Genomic DNA, 23,291 nt, shown 5'->3' on the forward strand with positions numbered 1-23,291 from the left:
AGAAATCAATTATTTTTCATCTATGTTAAATAATGCTGATTATTTATCGTGTTTTAGAGTTGACGCGACAGCGACTGGAATACAAGCTGGGAAATAAGCGAATAAATTTTCTGAGATATTTTTGCTCCAGAGTTTCTTTTGTTTTCGATGCAATTTATTGGTCGCTGGCTTTATCAATGCAATAAGATTGGAATAGTTGTTGTAATCATCGAATTCAACACGAATACGAAGGTATTTCTATATAATATATATAAGAAGTCAATTATTTTTCATCTATGTTAAATAATGCTGATTATTTATCGTGTTTTAGAGTTGACGCGACAGCAACTGGAATACAAGCTGGGAAATAAGCGAATAAATTTTCTGCGATATTTTTGCTCCAGAGTTTCTTTTGTTTTCGATGCAATTTATTGGTCAGAAGCTTTAACAATCCAATAAGACGCTGCAACTACAATATATAGGCGTTACCATGCTTTTCGAATGCAAGAAGAACGCAAGAGTGGTTCTTCTGGACGTTAATAACTCGTTATAAATATCGTAATGGTTGCCACCTTGCATGCATGTATATGTACACCGAGAAAGCTTTTATTAATCTTCTAGGCGGAGCATCAAGATACAATCTAGAATGATTATTATACGAAACGACTTATTGTTCCGGATCAGCTCTTAAAAAAATACGCATCCATCGAAAGAGTATCAATTTCTTCTAAACGCTGCACTTGATCCTATTTGATCGAAGGAACTGGAAAATTGCCAGTTCGGAATATGAAGTTTTGAATGAAGAATCATAATTAGAAGAACGGTCTGCTATGTGCTTATACAAATCTCAACAATTTACCAATCCCACCAACCACAGCGGTTATTAGTATTCATGATTCTAGGCGTGGAAACTAACAAACGGACGAAGATTATTACTTTTCAGATTCTCGACCGTTATCCAGGATATTTAAGATCGATTATTTTTAGAATTGCAGAAGATGACTATGATACGCTAGAACTTCCTTTTCGTTAGTGCAAATATTTTCTCGTACGTTGCTATACTTATAAAATGGGTAATTTTTTACTTTTATTTCTAGTACATGGAAATTTTCAATTCTTATTTGCTTGGTGGATTCTTTCATAAAGGAATGTTCTCGTTTCAAACGGTTGAAAAAGATATATTCTTAATTTTCTATATTTGATTTCAATAACAAATGTATAACAAAATTAGAATAATTTCAAGAAAGCGATGTATCATTTGGACAAGATAAAATTTCCATGATAAAAAGCATATTTTTACTTTTCATACGCGCTGTGTTTTGTCAAAATACATTTTTCTTGTTTTGTTCTAGTGGATTATATCGACGTTTATATGAATTTTAATTATATTTAATTCTCCTATTTCGGATGGATAGAATAATATAAATCGTGGGAGACCATCAGACTGACACATTGTGAAAAACATGTAATAATTTAAATAGTGCTAAAGATAGCTGTATAAAAATTATGCTGTATTTTCTCGAGGTATGACCAAACATTTACAAAAAATTTCAATCCTATTCATCTACGATTACTTAACAATTTTTCATTTTATAGATCGCTCAAAAAATAACATCTTGAAATGCCGCCTTAAGGGAGCTTCCGGCGAAACACAAAAATTTCTAGAACGCTGAAAACGAGCGATCGAGAAAGCGACAGGGCAGCAGCCAGTTTCTTGTACTACTGCTCAGAAATGACTGAGGTAACGAACGGTCGGCAGTCTAATTACTTAAGCGAAGTAGTCTCGTTGTCAGTGGCAGGAAAGAGGCATTCAGGAACCCACTTCTCGCTCTCTCGACCCTCGTTCCGCTTCTCGACTTCTCTCTGTCTCGCACCATTGCACGCTTTCCATTTAAGGAACAACCTCCCCCTCTTCTCAACAGCTGTAGGCGTCTCGAGGGGTAAAACCAATAACGCTAAGACGTCCTCGAGAGAGTGAGTACATCCCCGAAAGTACCTCGCATACCGAGGACGTGCGGCCGCGAACGAACACTAATTTCCTCTCGACCTATCCTTGAGTTAGACGTCAGCTACCGACCTGGCTGCGCCTCGCTCTCCTCGTCGCGTCGTTTCTCTTCAACGCTGCCGTCCTTGATTAACGCCGCGAGTCATTGTCAGTTCTCGTCACCTGTCGTCGTTGTCGTGTTTCCAGCGGAACGACAGTTTATCTTGCGACGACGATTCCCTTTTTTAGGGAAAATGAGAGTTATTGAATAATTTGTAAGGGAATAATATGATAGTTTATATTGCTGGAATTTTTTTATTATAATTGTTAATAAAGTTAAATAATCGGCAACAGAAAGAGATGCGCTACTAGACAAATTTAAAAAAAAATATAACATAATTTAAAAAAAATTGAATTACTAGAAAAATTTAAGACAGCCCAAAGATAAAATAAGATAAGATATAGACATTGTTTGGATTGCAGGTCGAATGAGGGTAGTATGATAGGATAAGGGAAAATTAGTCACTGTATGACAATCCGTTACAATTAATTTTCGTTACATATTCACTTGTACATGAGATTATTTTAAGTTTGTGTTTTACAATTTTTAATTAAGCATTACGTGGTACGCAATTTCAGTCTGCTAGCGCGCTTTTACCGTTACAAAACGGAATTGTTTCTTGATAAACAATTCAATCTAAGAACTTATGAATTGAAGGACAAGTAAGCATCATACAAATCTTGCCTCTGTGTCACCTGATAGTCATCTTTCCAATTACTCATGCTACAAGAAATAGCTATTGAACTCTGTTTCACTTACTACACTTGTGTCGAAGAAAAATATACTAGCAGATAAAATGGATTATAATATAAATCACAGAAGAAACAAGATAAGGTAATTGAATCGTATCAAATATTTAAACGTATTTCTCGCACAAGAAGAATAATGGCGCGCTGATTGGTTTTTGCTTTCTGTCCAGGTTCGTAGGGACGCGTCTTCAACTATTCGCTTCTTGCTCAGAATTTTACCGATGTAATTCAATTGGCGGAAAAACTCGTCGGATCGAGAACAATTAAACCGCTTCATCATTGTCCTGTCATCCAGGCGACGAAGCCGAGAGCGTTTTGTCGCTGAAGGACGACTAGTCGTTTCGTACCATCATCCACTCGATTCCATCCTCGAAACGCAGCTACACCAATACATATATCCCTCTGTGTCTCGCCCCTGCCTCTCGCAGAAAGAACAGAGTTTCCCCTGAACCAGCGTTCAGCCTTTGCGTAACAAATCGTAGAAACCGTCGGGATCGTTCTCTTTCAGTTTTGCTGGTTGGCTCGCTGGTCACGTTGCTTTTAATTGTAGCTGGTATCGGCGGTGAGCCAGTCGAGAGACGAGAGGGGCCTGGCCTACGCTTCGAATTGGTTTGGAGGCAATCGATGGATTGTCACGGGATTCCGGAGATTGGCGGAAAAAGTGGGAGAAAGATGGAACTTGTAAATAGTTCGTCTTGCATCGACAACCTCTGCTGATGAATTTAGCGAAATCATCTTCTCTCCGTGTGACTAAAAACGATCGATTCGCTGGATCATTCGGCCATCTCACCGTGATTCAAACATATATCCTAATGTTCTTACAAAGGGAGTGCCACGTTTTTGTCAAGGGTTTATGCTCTTGGTCGATCAAGGGAAGAAAAAGAAGGTACCAGCTTGAGAAACGCCCCTCGCGTTTCTTTCGTGTCATTCGAGGATATTTGCAGAGGCCGTCGCATGGTCGGCCGTATTGGAAACATTACTGAACGTCTTTGAGAGTTTACGAGTTAGATACTCGATGTACGGATCGTACCAAGAAAGGAGACCGTTTCCAACGGATTCTTAGAAGCGAGCGTAAGAGGAACGCCGCGCTGGGATCAAGTCCTCATAAATTTATCGATCGTTCTTGCAAAACCCCGCAGAGAGCGGCGTGAACCGATGAGGACAGCGTTTCAGGACTTTTTCCCGTCCCCAAGGTGAATAGAAAGTAATCAACTATCTCGCGTGAAACGAAATTCGTGAAATGTTACTTAAACAATATTTAAATTCCATGTGTCGTCGCTCTATCTCATTGACTCATTTTCATAATTTCAGTGCTTGTATAGGGAGAAAGTTTGCGATCTGAAGCTTTATCGATTCTATCACATTTAAACGATGTCTAAACTCTATCTCTTGCTCTTTTCATTTAAAGGCTCATTTTCGTCATTCCATTGGTTCTGCAGAGGAAAAGCTTGCGATTTGAAATTCTACCAGTGTACAACGTTGGAATCATAAAGCATGGCTTGATAATTACGAGTCTTGGACACGATCGACTCGCACGATTGACGTCGAGTCTTTCTCGATTGCGATCGAGCCAACGATCGACGAGGGCTGCGCGAGGTGAGTCGTACCACTATGAATCGCGCGGTGCCGCGTACGTGCAATGATCCGACTCGTTCTTAAAGCGCCACTAAACTTGCGCGTCACGTTCCTTTTAATTACGTCTGCCAACGACGACGGATGCGAAACGGCCGCAGAGGGAGGGACGCAAAGAATTCATTAAACGATACTCTCTGGAACAACCGAGAGCTATACCAGAACCGAAGTGGGACAGGTGCTGGATCATACCTCGAGAAACCGCGAGCTCAACCACGTCTACGACACCACCGATCTAAAAAGGCAGTTACGTATTTTTGCAATCGCGCAGGTGTCTGTTCTGTTGATGAAATGAAGTCGGGAAGCCAGATCGGTGGTTGGAATAAAGTTGGTTTATTTAGGTTTGTAACAGATTGAAGAAGGAAGAGAAACCATTATTTTTGGATAAAGGAATTTTATATGATTCAACGGTGATTTGTCTGAATTTGTTTGAATTTATATGAAAGGCTCTTTTCGAAAAGGAGACAATTATTTTTAAATATTTTAAATCACTGATCTAATAGTTGGAAAAATTGACTTCGATTTAACAGAGTACATATGTCTGAATATCGTTTGGTTAGATAATTTGTGGTACACTTTACGAAATGTGTTAACTACTAGTTGGCAAACCATACTAAACCAGAATCGAAGTGTGCGCATTTATTAATTAAAACTTCACTTTCCTTGCTTCTGAACACATTCACGTACACGCGAAATCTGTCAAATATCTACATATATTATCTAGAAAATAAATTTATTGAATTAATACATTCACTGTAACATATCAAAGAAAGGCCAATGCACTGTAATATTTCATTTTTCCAAATTTTTTAGGTGCAAATACGTTGGAGTTAAATTGCAATTAAATCATTCTGAAATATCTACGTACAGAGGGCCGAGAAAATCTGACTGGTTCCACGACAACCTCGTATTGCAGTCGAGTGCTTAAATACCTGCGGAAGGTAGCACGTTACTCTGGCTATAGCAGAAATCAATTAAGAAGTCGGAAAATTTATCACGGGTCTACAAGACCGGCTACAGGAACAGTTTCTCAATACTGGCTAACGTTCGTGCCGTCCCGCGGCCTGTCGCGATCACCACTTGCAATTATCAATTCTAATTAACGATCGTCGCGTCCAGAGTTTCATTATTGTTTTTAATTACCAGTCCTACCGGTCGTTTCTCTAAATCACCATTAATGAAACTATCTACCGGCCTGTCACTAGCAAACGGATTTTTCTACGGAATCAGCCCCCGAGGCTCGTGAATCGTGACGTTATTAAGGGAAACCATCGTCCTCGACTTTTCCCGTTAGGACTCATGCGATCAGTTTTATAGCGATTCAATAGCATTTTCATAGCGTTCTCGTGTCAATTTTATAGAATTTTCATAACAATTACAGAGCAATGCGCACGACAAATAGCGATAATTTTACAATGCTGTAGAATCGATAGTAATTTGTTATGTCAGCGTTATAAACAGTATGAATAATAATCAAAGATTGATTTGGTTTTGTTTAAGAATTACATTGGAAGACTTATTTGTAAATAGTTTATTTTAGGCAAATAAGAGGATAAAATAGGTAATGCAAATTATAATCAAAAAGTCGATGGAATTTTTCTGAAAAATCACGTCGGTGCGATCAGTTGTGCGTAAGAACCACATTTTTCAATTATTATCCACCGCTAGTACGTTCACTCGCACATGTTTCCCAATATAATTCAGTATAACGCGTGTAAAAATTCACTCGCTTACATCAAACATTAAATTTTTAAGTCTTCGAGTCAAGTATAGCCCTAAATCAATCTCAACAAATTTACTATCGATAATCATTCGTGTTCATCGCTAAAGGAGAATAAACCCGCGGCTATGAAATAGCGTAACGATAGAATGGAGGAAAGGGTGCGTCGTTAAAAGGACGAACACAGCGGTCGGGCGCTCGGCCAATTTCCACCGATTAGCCACGTAAACTCGTTGAGCATACGCTAACGATGAGAACATTCGAGTAGATGGTACGTGGAACGAGCTCGTTCGCCACTGTGCCTCGGTTCGTATTAAAATATTGGCTTCATTGGTCTCCCGCGTGGAAGGAAACACATGTAATTAAAGACGCTCGCCACAGGGGAGCTCGCGAGTTCCATAAACGGGAAATGCCCATCGTTGCCTACTATCTTTTACCTGGGAAAACTGTTACATAGATAGATTTGCAAAAGAAAGGAATTCTCGACCGGTATCGATAACTATTCCTATAAATATCGTTTTTCTTAATCAGCGTGGATTGGATCGAATCAAAGTTCAGCAGCGACCAGTCGGTCTACATGGAAAGGCACGTGATTTCGACAATAGCTGTCTGTAACTGTCTGTTCGATAGAAATTATCGTGTCGCGTTTCTCGAAGACGGAACTGCTATGGAGAACGTGCTCTTCTGCGAAGGTTCGATACTGGTATTTTAAAGGAATGTAGAGATATCCTTGATATCCGTTTATCGGGTTCTATCTGCACATAGTCGAAGAGAAGAAACAGCAGAGAGAAAGATGGAAACGTTCAGGTTGCAAGAACTCGAAGACACTGGCCATCGAATACGAGAGCAACGAATTTACATTCTCACGACGATTTGCGATCGTCAGGGTTTCGCCAACCATTCCCTAGCGATTATCTGTTTGCATGAACAAAAGATACACTTTCGAAGGCTACTGAGACGATTCGTGCAGATATTGCTTCTTCTCGATCGGTTGCGCGATCGTTCGAAGGGAAACGACTCGATCGACTTGTCGTTTCCGTGAATCTGATCTATCCTGCTCATTCGCCGAACGAGATCGGTCGGTCGCGTGTAAGCGTCACGTCAAGCAAGCAGAAATGACTGCAGTCAGGTCCTCGACTCAACCGAGCGCTCGATCCTCGACTCGAAGTCGCGAGTTGAGTTATGACTACGGCCATTACTCGGGACAAACGAGGCTAAGCGTGTCGACACGGCCGACCGACCAGCCTTCTCCACTTCTCCTCGCAGTCATTCTTGATTCACGAGAATTACGAGTCCAGCTACGTGTGCAGCTTCGTCTCGGGACTTCGATTCGCACACGATTGACAGTTTTAATGCTGGAATCGGCCTTCGTTATTAGGGACAAGGGAAGTATCGTTGGTTTCCAAACGATATTCGTAGACCCAAGGGGGTCTGGTTTAATATCGCGAACACAGGAAGGCAACTCGTAACCCACATTTGATGGTAATTTACGTCGAGACGTCGGACGCTCGTTAGTTTTCGTGTTGTAGCAGATGAGTCGCGTTTCGCGCTAGGCTATTCGCAGAAACGAACGGGAAACGCGACCGACTAAGGAGTGAAATGTCATTCGTGGAATTAAGACCTCTTCGTCTCCAATGGTGGCCACCTGTTCTCCGACATCATTTTCGTGTCTGTTGCTTTCTGCCGTGACTGGATATTGTGAGAAAAAGGATTAAATTACGGATCGATGAGCTATTTATTAAACTTCATTAGATGAATTTACGGTATTTTTTGATCCAGCAAATTTGTAGCTAAGTGGGTAAAATTGATAATACAGTTCCTAGTTAGTAGGTAGACATGTTCAAGATCATGTCACATCTATCACTGAAGGAGACAACCATTCCTGGAATTGTTGACTGTTATCTTTCTTTCTTGAGTATTTGAACACTTAGCAGAGAAAATTTTTATGAACACAGAATACTTTTTGAAATTTCATTAGCACTGTAATCAAACACGACTATGGTGATTACATTGATAAAATTTGAAACTAATCTGTGAATGTATATGAGTTTTACCGATATACCGAATAATTGACCATTTAAATACTTTGATGATATCTAAGCTAAGTATATGCTAACTATACTTGCAGTAAGTATGTCGTAATTTGTATATACAATGGATTGAGGAAAAGTGACACGCGTCCACGCGGTTTTAGCAGGACGCCAGCCGATGGGCAAGCTTGCACAAACAAGCGTGAACAGTAATGGCTTGGAAAACGCTCACGTTTGTCCGGTGCCGTTTTCGTCATAATCGTCTCGCCTATAGCACTCGAACGTACGGCCTGTAACTGTCGTGGCTCGTTACTTACTTCGTCCTGAGAACAAAAAAAGAAAAAACATACCGGTTAAAAAAGCATGATCGTGGACAAGCATTTCATTAATAATAATCAATTATCCATTCTCGCGTGCCCGTGTCGCTTCGTTTCTCGCGATAAAACCATGGAAACGAAACGGGACATTTATCGCGTTCCTCCTATCAGCCCTAATGTCAATTAACGGGACAACAATAATGATTTACGATTGCACAGAGTTCGATTCGTTGTTTTCGAGTTGCCGTCAATTGGAAACGGGACGAATCGAATTCCGCAGCGCGTTCAATCCCAGTTTCTATTCACCATTTGTCCCCTTCGAGCGTATCACGAAGAAACTATATCGAAGAACAATTCACCGAGACTTTGAAAAGTTAAATTAAAGTTAGAAATAACAACCGGTGTAATAAATCAAACTTTACGTCGTACAAAAGGAATCTCAATACGTTTTTTCCTCCGTCGATTGAACAATACCGAAATTCCTTAAGAACCAGACTACGCGTTTCGAATCCACAAGTAAGCAACAATAATAACACGTTTGAAAGAATGGCTCGACCGTGGGACAATTACGGCCACTCACAACAGAGACACACGGAGAACATGCGACAGAAGTTCTGTCGATTAAACGAATCGACGCGAATTTTATTCGGTCTACGCATTCTCCGTGATCGCATAGAGCAACCGCTCACATTTTTCCGCGGCACTCGTTAAGGTGTAACTGCCGGGACCCACGGAATCGTACGAAAAGCAGTCATGCCCCGTGGTTGTATCCATAACCATAAATAATGACCATTGATTGGTCACTCGTCTATCGTTACCCGCGAGTACGTGACTGCGTTTACGTTTCCACGGGTCGTTAGTTCGTTTCCATTAAGGCGCGGTTCTCAGTTGGTCTCGCTTCTGTTCGTTCTCCTTCAATAGCAATCGTTTTAGTCTGAGTAGTCACCGCCGATAAAGATTCGATAAAACGTTGCTATTTCAAACGATTTTAAAGTCAGGTACATGTGTAAATGCTAGATACCACGTCGGTTTCTCGACATAACTTCCGGTACAGCTTTGATACGAATTGCTTTCCCTTGTAATCAACTTACGTTTATCTCGTTCTCGTGAATTCCATTAGAATTCTTGCGATTGCTGTCTAAAATTTAACGTTTTGACGATATTGTCGTACGATCGAAGCTCAATAATTGCAGAGATCTCCTAACTGGCGATGATAGATACCAAGAACGTGGTAACAAAAATATGATAAGTGCGTCTTTCTTGACTTATCGATTTTAATGTCATTTTATGATTAAACAAGAAAATTGTAATACAATGTCGTTGGAAGGTTTTGAAAATAGCTGGCAAATTGGCCAAGTTTTGCAGAAGCCAAAGGTATAATTATCAAGCTGAATGGTATTTTAACAGCCTCGATATCCTAATATTATGACTGTTGAGAATTGTGCATCTTTGAAGCCGAAATAATGTTATAGGAATACTAAATTTACACTGAGGATTCATATTAAAATAGTAATATATTTATTTCATGGACGATTCCTTATATATTCATCGATACACACTTGCACGCGTCTCAGCACTTTCTTCTATACCCGACTGTTAACCGACTGAACAGTTTACATTCATCTGTTTTCGAGACGCCACGCACACACATACCTCCACACACTGATATTCACATACAAGCATCTCTACTACGCATTTAACCCAGTCCAGCACAGAAAATTATACATATCTCGACAATGACCAATAAGATTTTGAAAATTTCCATCAAGAGGATTAAATCAGTTTGCCAGTAAAAAACGGGAAATGCCAGTTATCATGTGCTTCTCCTTAAAACTAACAGGAATCATCCATTATTAACTGCAAACGCTTTAGTCTTTTACCTTGTAGATGATTCGAGCTGTTTCAATCGCAACTTTGCATGCGAGATGGTAAAATTCATGCAAAAGCCAGCACGCAGAACGACCGAAAGGCAGCTTAATTACATCTTCGCGAGGCTGCCAATTTCATCGCTCAGGCGAGCGGATATTCGTTTATACACGCGGGAGAGACGGTTCCAATCGCGAGAACCATTTCGCAGTTTAGAACGGGCAGATGGTTGACGGCGCGGCAAGCGTTAAGAATAATGAGAAATGGAAATTTGTAAATAATATATTGCTGGGGAATACGATTAATGACTTCATTCCTGGCGCAGCTCTTGAGAGGGAGCCGGTTCTTCCGGTGTCAGATCGCTACCAACCATCTTCTCTTTCATGATCCCATGCGTTTGTGATTTTTTTTTTTTCTTCGTATTTAGATCGAAGAAAATAGAATACGAGTTTAATTGAATTTTATTTGTTATGTATAATATTAGTTTTAAATCGCTCTGTAATCGTGGGAAAGTTGCATTCACTTCTGTGAGTTGGTAAAGAATTAAGAGTAGAGCTAATTTTTCTGTTCTGATTGGAAAACCGTTCACCAATTACAATAATTCAAAACTTGCGGAGAAATTTCACGTCGAATCCCCGAATAATTCAATTAGCAAATTTTTGAAATTATTTCGGATTTCAGGGATTTTCAAGTATTCGAATCTTCAGGTTTTCAAATTCATTAATTAACACTAGGACCCGTTAATTTGACGGGTTACAAACTTCGAAATGAAATATCCCAAAAACCATAGCATTAATTTTAATAATTTTTAAAAGAATTTATACACACAATTATTTTTTCCTAAGCTTTCTAATTTTTCAAATTTGTACGTATCTCTACGAAAGTATCCAGAAAGGAGTTCATATTTTGTTTAGCCGAGGAATTAGCTGGAGAAAACAAGGAGAACATTTGCCAAAGATCAGGCGCTTCATTTCTGTCATCTTCAACGTCAGAATTGCGAAAAAGTTGTCAATAGAAGCAATAATTGTATTGCAAAAAGATCGTATGCGGAAAATGCACAAACAAAATTCAGCATATTTGTAAAAAAATGTGTTCGATAAATACGATTACCCTATACCTTTTTTACTTATTAATAATTTATTTAAACGCGAAGCCTAATATTCTTCAATTCCGATTCAATTTGAATAAATCGATTTTTTAAAGAAAATGCGTATTTTCGTTTGCCCGTCAATTTAACGGGTGCTCGTAGAAATAAGTACAAAAAAAAAGACCCGTAAACCTAGTGTTAAATAGAATTGAATGTTTCAACATTCGAATGTTCGAGGTCTCGAGTTCTCGAAATAAAAATTTCTCGAGCTATTTTAATTTTCTATCTGAAATTATACTAAAGAAAATTATTAGCAAAGATCGTGTTCGAATGGTATACGATCATGCAGGCTGATACGCAGAGCGTTAAAAATAGACGCTATTATTGAAATCGATTGGCCCGCGGTCGTGCATTCAGACCATTGATCTTTCGTCGCCAGTTGCGATATTCGTTCCTGTAGCGAGATAACAAAGATACGAGATAAACGAACGATTCTGCTATCCACACCCGGAGCGCGCATAATTCACCGCGTTACATGTTCAATGTTCTACTTACATTGTTCTAATCACGATACCGCAAGTAAGAAAATCGTTCGGTTATCTTTATTATTAATTATTACATTAAATCGCAGCGTTATCGCAATAGATCTTCAATCGTTACGATATCGATCCCATTGACCCTTATCTGATTTCTATCTAATTGTTTGATCAGAGGATAACAGTGTTACCAACAAGGAATTGCCGTTATGTTGCCATGAATTATTACAACTACTCTTATTCGAATGGAGACTATTATTTATTTTGTTACTACTTATTAACAAAATCCTCTTATAAAATATAAATTCTCCTGCCCCGCGGCCTAAGCGTCATTTCCGGTTATTTCTTACAATTAGCAGGTAATCTAATTATTATCTGCAATAAAAAATTATTTTTAATCAAATACATTTTGATTGTAATTAAACGAAAACTAATATTTAGCAAGGTAAACAAATTTTACATAGTTTCCGCTCTACTTTTTTTCTTTCTTTCGTTATTTATTATAATATTAGATCGTCTGAAAAGTTTCTTTCGTTTTATAAGGAAATAATGGATGCACGATATTTTTCGTTTCATATTATTTTATCGAATTACGTATGATCCATTTTGTTCTATCAAAATAAAGATCACAACGTTCGACAGATTAGGTTTCACGTTTGTATAAAGATGCGTCGTTGTAAAAAACGTGTCTGTAAAAGAAAGGCACTTTTCGAACAACCTAATATATTACATAATATAAAGTAAAATTTCACAAAGTGCAAAATATTTTGTGGATAGCTCTCGTTCCATCTCTCTCCTTTTTTCCTATTTATCTACGAAAAAGATTTCAAGCATCGATATTTTCTTTTTCTCATGACACCGTAGTTATTTAGTCGTTACATTGTTTCCCTATTGGTGCGTACCTCGACTATCGAAATTCTTTTATTACTTTACGCTATCGAACTGTTCTTTTAATGGTACCTGTATTCCATGGCGGTGGAACGAGCGATTTCTAAATCATAATGCATACCGTGCCGATATCGTCGATCATGGAGTCGGAGTTATCCAGCCAGCATATTAATAACCATCATCGATGGCGATTACGGTTCTCCATGAACGATGAATAGCTGTCCATTCGACGTCGACTGATAGTCGTTCCCACGATAACGTAACCGCTGTTTTCAATAATCCCGAGCTTTAAGGGAGGTGTTCACTCATGAAATCGTTCATTCGAATCAGCTGCGGGCGTGCGTGCGATGACATTTTCAATTGTATGCCTATCTAATGACAGGTGAAAATAGTCCCTGTTGTTCGGTATTTTCGCACGTGCATTCCACGATAAAATCGAGATCACGCAATTACTTCGAATCACCTTGAAGTTTCACAAGCTTAAAATTATCTTTACATAAGAGTATGTTGTGTGGATAAAATTAAAATTGCATTCTGGAAGAATTCCACGAGACAACAGAAAAGTCTTTATTTCTTTGCAAACGGTATTTTAACCATAATTACGATCTCTTAATGGCACGAACGAACCTTAGGAATACGTCGTTAATGATTCGTTTACGCACGCAAACATCGGAATTTAGAATATTTAGTCGTATGAGAACTGCATAAAAAATGGTTATTACGATAATCGATGCGCATGAAATGATGCAATTTTCTTCGTCAGTCAGAATCCCAATCACAAGCTTCGTAAAACGAATTTCGTGGACAAACATCGATTGCGAACAAATCAATTAGCCATTTCGTCGTTAATTTCAGTGTCTCATAATGTGATGTATATTTACTTGCGACGTTTACACGTGTAGCCTGGTCGGTTAAGCGCATTTACAACTACAAATCGCAAGAGACTGGTCACTGGTGCCTGTCGTCGCTCTGTCTATTAGTAGCATTTTTGCGTTTCATTCGTTTGTTCACGGTACTAACTTTCCAAAGTTTTTAAATTGCCAAGACTATCAAAAACAAAGATGCGAAGATCCTTTCGTTAAGATTGTTTTCCATGCTTATTGAGTATACAATTTTAGATTTTATGCGATAAATTTCAGCTGCATTTATTCCGTGAACATTCATTTTCTCGTGGTTAAATAGCCATATAATTTACTCAACATAAAATACTCGTTGTAATATTTACCGGATGAAGCGAAATCCTTTTACTTATGTTCATAACAATTTTAAGTTGTATTGAACATTCCCAATTGTAATACTCATCTTTCTACTTACGTTCATAACAATTTTAAGTTGTATTGAACATTCCCAATTGTAATACTCATCCTTCTACTTACGTTCATAACAATTTTAAGTTGTACTGAACATTCCCAATTGTAATACTCATCCTTTTATTTACGTTCCTAGCAATTTTAAGTTGTATTGAACATTCCCAATTGTAATACTCATCCTTCTATTTACATTCATAACAATTTTAAGTTGTATTGAACATTCCCAATTGTAATACTCATCCTTTTATTTACGTTCCTAGCAATTTTAAGTTGTATTGAACATTCCCAATTGTAATACTCATCCTTCTACTTACATTCATAACAATTTTAAGTTGTATTGAACATTCCCAATTGTAATACTCATCTTTCTACTTACGTTCATAACAATTTTAAGTTGTATTGAACATTCCCAATTGTAATACTCATCTTTCTACTTACGTTCATAACAATTTTAAGTCGTATTAAACATTCCCAATTGTAATACTCATCTTTCTACTTACGTTCATAACAATTTTAAGTTGTATTGAACATTCCCAATTGCAATACTCATCTTTCTACTTACGTTCACAACAATTTTAAGTTGTATTGAACATTCCCAATTGTAATACTCACCTTTCTACTTACGTTCATAACAATTTTAATTTGTATTGAACATTCCCAATTGTAATACTCATTCTTTTATTTACGTTCGTAACAATTTTAAGTTGTACTGAACATTTCCAATACTTTTGTTTTACGGTATTTGTAATACTTATCACTATTTAACAATTATTTTAAAAACAAAAGAAGAAACTATAGACTAACGTGTATCGCGCTTATTTTTCAACACGTATTCGACGATTCAGACATTCAGACCATTCACTTACACGATTCCAATATCCAACAACTCCCATCAGACAGAAGAGAGAGCGAGACTTCAAGGAACACGAGCAACAATATTTTGGACCTCGGCCATTTGGACGTCAGACCCGAGTCTGTCGATGGTCCTGATTGCTCAATCGACCTATACGCTTACACGAAGAAGAAATTCGTTTTTCTGACTATGATATAAACCCACGTGGAAGCATCAAGCGTATATTATTGCTAATTAACCGGTCCTGCCTAATAGGATCGGCGATTCGCGTGCAGAGCGATAAATCACGTTTCGCGTGAAACCGCTGTTATGCCGTGCTTCGGCTATGCGCAGACATTTTAATGAAAACGTTGGAAAGAATCGCGCGGAACCATCTCCGAGCTCATGAAACCGGTCGCGTAATTACAAACGGATAGCGCCAGCGTCGGCCTGGAACCCGGCAACGATGCATGCGCCTTGCGATCCCGACGGGATTTCCACGTGGACGATCCGTGCGATCCACGTCGATCCACGAAATCACGACGTTAAATGGATCACGGCGAGGAAAGCGTGAATCACGAAGATCACCGGCGGCTTGTTACTCGTGTTCCTAATAAGGCCCGCCACGTAGTCGGCACTTTACGTATTTGCCAACATTATCGACTACCTATAATTCCTTCTTGGTGAGATGCTTCGTGTAAATCAGATACTACACGATTCAAATCTTAGACGTAAATACATTGACAAGTATATAAATGAGGAAAAGCCTACTAATTAATTTTATTTCATTTACTTTGTAATTATTACTTGGAGTACAAATTTGTAGACTGTTTTACGCTTATACTTTAAAGCGCAAGTGTTTTAAAGTGCAAGAAATGTTTCTTTAGAATCATATATTATAGAGAAATATTATATAATATAATTTTTATAATATGGTTAGTTCTTAGAGTATTCTTAATTGAATTATAATTGACCAATCGACGTTGCATCAGTCGCTGAACAAATCTCTCTATCTCTCACTTTTTATCTCTAATTTCTCTTAGAATCTTCACTTTTATTCGATCAATCTACACAGCCCTAAATATTCTTCAAAACGATAATGAGAATTCTCTTATCTTAATTTATAATTAGTACTGTTTCTCGGTTTTAACGTCTTTACGCTAACTCGAGAAGTATTATAGTTATTCCTTTCACTGATTCCTATTCACAGTAAATTTGACGGCAAGTGGCTAATTTCGTTAGGCACCATCGAGCGTCGAGCGTGTCTTACCAGTGACATATTCTACTGATTGCACTTTGTGTTGTAGAGCATTCTATTTTCCGGTCAAACAGAAATCGTTTGAAGTGGAATAGGAAGGATAAGAGTCAGACCTTAAAACGAGCAAATATCGATATGCATTCGCGTTTGTGTCTCAAATAATTACGGTGTACATGGCTCGGCTTTAAGGGCTGTCTATCACGTTACGTCGATAGATCTCTCACAGTCTTTCCTCTGTTTGACCACGAGCAGCATTTTCGACGAATCTCGCGAATACATCGTGTACGCGTTTCACTTTCCCTTAGCCAGGTACTGATTTATCTGATCCGACGTCAGGTCAATACTATAGGAATGCTGTGCAATTAGTATCTCATTAGACAGTGCGACTGTTCTAATTCCTCAGTTTCGCATTAGAAACGTCATCCTGTCTCTGGTCGGAACGTGACGTTCCCCTTTGACTGCTCCTTCCTTTTCCCACCTTCTCTTCCTAACACACTCGATCGTCGTATAGCGTTCTACACGCATTAAACTACCATTTCTGCAATTTTCTATTATCAAAGATGAAAGTTAGATATTCCGCAAAGCGACGTTGTTAGATTCATAGGCTCATGAAAGTATTCGAATATGTACTGAGCACATAAAGTACGTGTACTGGGAAGTGTTAGGTTTAGGTCATTTGAATTTACGAAGAAGAACTATATAGGAATTTACGGGAGATTTAGTACAAAAGCAGCGAGAAAGAAAGACGGAACTATTCCCGGAAGTAAGTGCGAATTGCCTGCCTCATTACGGAGGCATATACGATCTTCATTTTCGCTGGTGCCAAAATTTCATTCGTACTTCGCAAGTGCGTGACAACTTCAAAAATATCCCGGTGATTCTGGCTCTTCCGCTGCCTCGGCGTGTTGCATCATCTCTTTTCCTCCTTCTTCACCGAGACAGTCGCGTGTTCTCGAAGCGTGTGGCAAGGAAGTCGATCCAGCGACAAAGTAAACTACTTCTGCTTGTGTACAGAAGCGCGACTCGACTGAGACGAATTAGCGAGCCAGGCTTGCTGAAAATCGCGAGTATTAGCCTGCGAGTGTGGGCCGTGTAAAACCAACGAGGACAGAACGGTTAGAAAAAGAAAAAGGAAACCGGAATGAGACGTGACGAGGAGAATACGGGAATAGAAACAAATACGAGGCTTTCGTTCTGCCGATGGATAAATATAGAAGTTTCGTTGAAACAATAAACGTTTCTCGGCCGCATATGCAAGAACAGCCACCTGGAAAGGCCTCTCGCGAAATCCTTTTTTCTCAGGAACCGAACAATCTGCTCTTTCATTGGGACCGTGCAGTTTCCCGCGATAACGTTCCTGCGAACGTTCCAGCTCTTCGACCGACTGAGAAAACGCGTGAACAAATTGACATAAAAGACTTGCGTTTTTCTACTTATTAGCTGGTTTCATGCTAAACGATTCTGCTAAAAGCAATTGGGAAAGAGTCGTTAAGGAACGGGCGGAAAGAGATAACTCATTGAGCCCGACGTGGGTAACGCTGCCACTGTGCTTCACGTTTTAGTTGTGTTAACTGTTGATTAGTATAGTGGAATGTTTGGTGTGTAATTGTCTGGTGGAAATAGTGGAAAACGAGTTTTAAATTCTCCATTGATATCACTGGGTTAAGCCGCTTCAACTTTGGGATTTAATTTTTGTTCTTATTAGATATTTTATTCTTTGAAAAATATTAATAGGTAGTTTTTTTCTACAGGTAATATAAAAATGCAAAATTTCATTTAAAATTTAGTAAAATTTAGTGATATTGACATTAGAACAACAATCCAGCATTTTATATCTAAAAATGCTATAGAAATAATTATAATTAAAGTAGTAGGATGAAAACAAAATAGGTATACGCGTATAATCATGTGTTGAACTTTAATAAAAATCATCATCAATTTTGCAAAAAACACGTGGTTTTAATAATTCCAAAAGTAGTAAAACTTTGACAGTTTTGCTGTAAACCTAAACTACTTAATGTCATCTTGGACTTAAAAGTTACTTAAACGTCTTAAAATTACATCAAATTACAAATTAGATTTAAGTTCCCTATAAAAAAACAGAATATTCACTATGCATATCGATTTCTACGTGACAATATCGTCGCATAGGATCACTGTCAAATAGTTGCCTTTGAAACGGAATTGTCCATCATCTTTGACAGAACAAGTTCGCTGAATAATGCTGCGTTAGGTTACAAAACGGCCTGATTACGCAAGAATATCGCATTGAACTATTAACGAAGACAAAAATGTGTGTTCGGTAGTGAACAGTCCGGTTGACGTGTTTGTGCGTGCGGAAGAGCGAGAGTGGAAGCAAACTGCGACGGAAGGCAATAGTGGAACGAGGAAAGACGAGGAAAGATAGAAAGAGAGACAAGGAAAGGTCGACTAAACGGCGGGTGCACGAGAGAAGGAGATAACCGCGGGGTCGGACCGGGTGGTTGAAATTAATGTTGCCCGCTTAATTGGAGCCACCGAGGAGTGTGCGTGTGGTCAAAGTGGTTCTCAACCGACGCTTTCGTCTTTCTGTTTTGCGTACAGCAAGTCGTCATTTGGAAGACTGACTGACAGTCGTCGTTTTGATTGCTCTATAAAGTGATGAATTAAGTAGAGAATTGAATTATATAAGTTTCGGACTTGAGCCGATTTCCATAATTTTCTTCGCATCTTTTACATGGCTTTTTGAGACGCTAGAGCTGCTACAATTTTTGAGCTTTTTGTTATCTACCTCAGAATAGCTAGAGATAATTTGCTGTTGCTTTATATGCGTTTTACATAGAACATAGAAAAATGTTTATCCGTTTTTGAAAGTCGAGAACTTGCGAGTAACTACACGCGTTAATGAGAATAAACACTTTGAACGATTCGTTGATGGTTTAAAATAATCTGGCTGACCTCTTCAGTGTTATATAATATACTATATAGAGCGTAACACAAATTGATTGTCACGATAACTCGCTGATTCAGAAAATTTAACAAGCAGAAGAAACTTTATTAACTGAAAAATCTGTAGCATAAAATAAATTGTTAAAAATATCTTCTTCCCTCGGGAAAGCTAAAACCATCTTTCATAAATGACACTACGTGTTTTTCTTTTCATATCCTTAACTTATACGATCGGTGTATGTCTGAAGAGTTTCCTGGTAATGATTATAAACTAGGATTAACGATCGTAGTTTAAACCCTAGTTACAGCAGTTTTGAATAAAGGTGTGTCAGATGCAAAGTTTGAAAGAATAAATGTTCTTCGAAAGATCGGCGGCAGGTGCATTAACTGACTGCTTGGAGTAGTGGCAACGAATATATTTGAAAATATGGTGCACAATAACTTGCAGACCTTTTGCTTCGAGACACGTTTACTAAGACAATTCTAAATACTCTGCTAGAGGAATATTTCCACAATATGTTGTAATTATTTAAACGAATTTCTGTTAATGTTCGATTAAGTGAATTATTGACTTCATTCATATCGATGTAAATTTCTATTATACGATGAATTGCTTGTCCGCCTACATGTTTGTGCAAAGAGACTTCTACTGTATTTGTAATTCGCAATCAATCATCTACCATTCTTCCACTTGTCAAAGGAATAAAATCTAAAGAACATTACAATATTATTCCAGACAGTGTTCTTTCTCTGATATGATTCTTTATTAACAAATTTATACAGTATCAGATATTCTATGAATATTCCACAGAAAACTGACTGTTCCTTTTATTTGATCAACATCTCAGATAACGTGGAAATCGAGCATTTTCTTAATTTTCTACTACCATACACATTGACTTTAACGTTCCACGCTGTAACTGCCAACTACTCGTAACACTATTAACATTATAGAAAGCGACCTGTACGTAAACCTATATTACATCCCTGAAACTTGTCTAACACTAACTTTATTGCCCATTTTCGAGCTAAATATACCATCGTCCAATTGCTTAACCGCTATTTGGCGGTCCGTAACTCTCACCCCGAAGGCAGCTAGCACTACAAATCCCGAAAGGAAAAGTGGTTCTGTGGCGTGACGCGTGTCGTTCCCCGAAAGACAGAGTCAGGCACAGAGAACAAGCGCGCAGTGTACACGCGTATATCGTGTCGAGAACCCTCCCTCGAGGAAACCCCTTCTTTCACGATCCTCATCTCGCGACCATCGAGAGGGGACCACAGGCCCCTTGCTTATTGTTACTTACGGCTTACGGGGTTTTGGCACGCGAGCGGACCTAATGTGTTAATATAACGTATGAGGGATTGCCAGCCGCGTATCCGCGCCTACGTACTCTGTGTGTACGCGCGATGTGTATTGGCCGCGCCATAAAATCGACCCACCAAATCCACGCCACCATTCTCCGCACCGATTCGACTCGCCACGATTTTATTCATGGAGGTTAACACGTTTGCTGCGTACGAAATAGATTACAGTTCACATGTACTTTGAAATTATCATTAGACTGCAGATTTTTTTAATACGTGTAATATGCACAGGTATAAGAAATATTCAAAGTGAAGTGGTTGTTACAGAATCTAACACTTTGACTGCCACGCCGAAATCGCACGTTTCGCTCAGAACGCCACGAGAGTATTTTTATTATTCAAAGCATATAAAGGTAAAGTAACGATAAATTGATGATGTGAGACACATTCTTCCCCAATGGACCGATTATCTTATTGGTGGTCACGGGTGACCACCGTGGTGCCTTGGTATCAGTTGATAGCGACATATTATAAAAAGGCTTCGTTTATTTCAGCAAACCATTCGCATTCGTTGTTTCGTCGCAAGCAAAACGTCCAGAATATATTGTTGAAACGTGTAGAAGATGTTAGTAAACAGTATTTGCTCATTCTATATATAATAGTAAGATGAAGAGACAAGCGTGACATTTTTATGATTTCGACGAAACACTCGGCTGAAATGGTGGAGGTCCGCAAAAAAAATTGTATTTGTGATAAACCAATGGTAGTGGTAGATCACAACAGAGGAAAATGTGCTGTAGATTTATCAGATCAAATGACAGCATATTCTACGCCACATAGAAGAACCCTCAAGTGGTATATCAAATTAGCTTTAGAGTTATTGTTAAATACATCAATTTCAAACGCGATGATACGCTATAAACAAACAACAAACACAAAAATCAAGGTATCAGATTTTAGAATGGCACTCGCAATGCAGCTTACACAGTGCTGTTTACCAGAGCCGTCAAATATACTTGTTCGACAAAGATTGCGACACGAAATGCAGAAGAAAGAAAAGCAAGCGTATCTGACACGAAAATTTTGTAGAGAGTGCTATAAAAAAATGTTAAACAGTTAGGATAAAAAATTGCTAAAAATCGGACCGAAAAGGTGACCACCTATTGTCCAGATTGTATTGATGAGCCACATTTATGTTTAGAGTGTTTTAACACAGTGCACCGTTAGATGCAAGATTTGTTCTCATTTTTTTTATTGATGTTCTAATAAGAATGTTTAATTGTTCAATGGGGCACTTTTTATTTCAAAGTATTTTCTATTAGTCGGTTATATATAACCAAAATATCCAGAACATATTGTTGAAACGTGTACAAGATATTAGTAAACAGTATTTGGCCATTCTATATATAATAGTAAGGTATGCTCACGCTTCTAACTTCAATTATATGATTATAAAGCAGCATTTACGATTATTTTTTAAGGCGTGTTTATAATAATATTTGTAGATTACTCTTGAAAGATATGGATGCAAACACAGTGCACCGTTAGATGCAAGATTTGTTCTCTTTTTTCTTTTATTGATGTTCTAGTAAAAATGTTTAATTGTTCAATGGGACACTTTTTATTTTAATGTATCTTCTATTTATCGGTTATATTCAAAATGCCCTAACTGTCAATTTTCATTCAATTTTTACAATTGTAAGAAGGTCAAGCACTCCGGTCACCAATGACTATATTCCGCACAAACGCATAAATGCATTGGATATGCACAAATCCGCAATCTAATTATTATTATACGAAATCATGAAACGTCGAACCAAATTACTAGATTCTTTTCCAAATGCGTAAAAGAGTTTGCAGTTTAGTGATGAAAATCAGATCTACAGTGAACGAGTTAATATATTAACTGCTGCTAAAATATAACCAATCTTTCCTATACATTCGTTTTTCATCAGAAATATAATCAGCAATACGTATTATTACAAATCCTGCAAAATGTAGAAATTATTTAAATCCTCGAAACGATAACTGTTAGTTAAGTTGTAAAAGAATAGGTTTCAAAAGGGCCATTCGTAAATGTCCCGGCGGAACTTTCTTATTAGGAAAGAACGAATGGTTGATGGATATTTAGGGTAGTTACGATTTCGATACAAATATTCTTCATTCTGGAAGATACCGAACTATCCACAAGTTTAGGCGGCGAAGTGTTACCTCACGAGGAACGATAATTTCGCAAAATGATGATTGATGCGTCGCTGTAATCTCTTCCACGGTGACGCGAAAGATAAATCTTGATAGCGATTTCATGTAAATGCAATTCATGCAAATTGCCCTGAAACAACTCGCGCACTGCTATCTAGATGCGACGACAGAAAGGAAACAAAAAGAATCAAGATGTCCTCGTTCGATGACGCCGTCGTAATCAAAACTTTCAGAACAATTGGCAACAAAAGTTTCGAATTCCAGCGCTAGCTTGTGTAACCGGTATATCCATAATTCTGTAATTAATTTCATCCGTTTATTTGTCGTAAATTTTCAGCGCGCAAAATCATCAAGATTTATGCTGCTAGTGAAAACATAATCCTATAAAATCGTTCATCCTACGAGCAGTTGATGACACGTCAGCTTATTGCATCCCGCGTAACGTGTTTTCAAGGAGGCAAAATTAACATATTTCTCGCTATTATTAAATAAAGAGTTTAAACTGTCATTCTTATTAAATATATAAATCTTTTTTCAATAGCAAGAAATTTTTTTTATTTTATTTATCAATTTATCGATAAATTAAATTAAAAATTATGTCATGTTA

At 38.1% G+C, this 23,291-nt stretch overlaps 2 long non-coding RNA genes across 8 annotated transcripts; both read left to right on the forward strand.

Moving 5' to 3' along the window:
- The first annotated feature begins 121 nt into the window (after positions 1 to 121).
- On the forward strand, positions 122 to 5,210 carry LOC138182428 (uncharacterized). Of its 7 annotated transcripts, none has more exons than XR_011173788.1 (6): positions 122 to 231; positions 311 to 1,027; positions 1,332 to 1,503; positions 1,576 to 2,858; positions 2,944 to 3,966; positions 4,096 to 5,209. It is a non-coding gene; the product is annotated as an uncharacterized LOC138182428 (long non-coding RNA). The 7 variants fall into 7 exon arrangements; XR_011173789.1 differs by having other exon boundaries at positions 4,213 to 5,209; XR_011173790.1 differs by having other exon boundaries at positions 1,576 to 1,953; positions 2,603 to 2,858; positions 2,944 to 5,207.
- A 15,710-nt stretch (positions 5,211 to 20,920) lies between these two features.
- Positions 20,921 to 22,205, forward strand: LOC138182429 (uncharacterized). Its single transcript, XR_011173793.1, has 3 exons — positions 20,921 to 21,055; positions 21,103 to 21,720; positions 22,031 to 22,205. It is a non-coding gene; the product is annotated as an uncharacterized LOC138182429 (long non-coding RNA).
- Positions 22,206 to 23,291: the final 1,086 nt, after the last annotated feature.

Source organism: Bombus flavifrons, chromosome 8 (genome assembly GCF_040668555.2).
Source record: "Bombus flavifrons isolate JBK064 chromosome 8, iyBomFlav1_principal, whole genome shotgun sequence".
In the NCBI taxonomy this organism is placed as follows: domain Eukaryota; kingdom Metazoa; phylum Arthropoda; class Insecta; order Hymenoptera; family Apidae; genus Bombus; species Bombus flavifrons.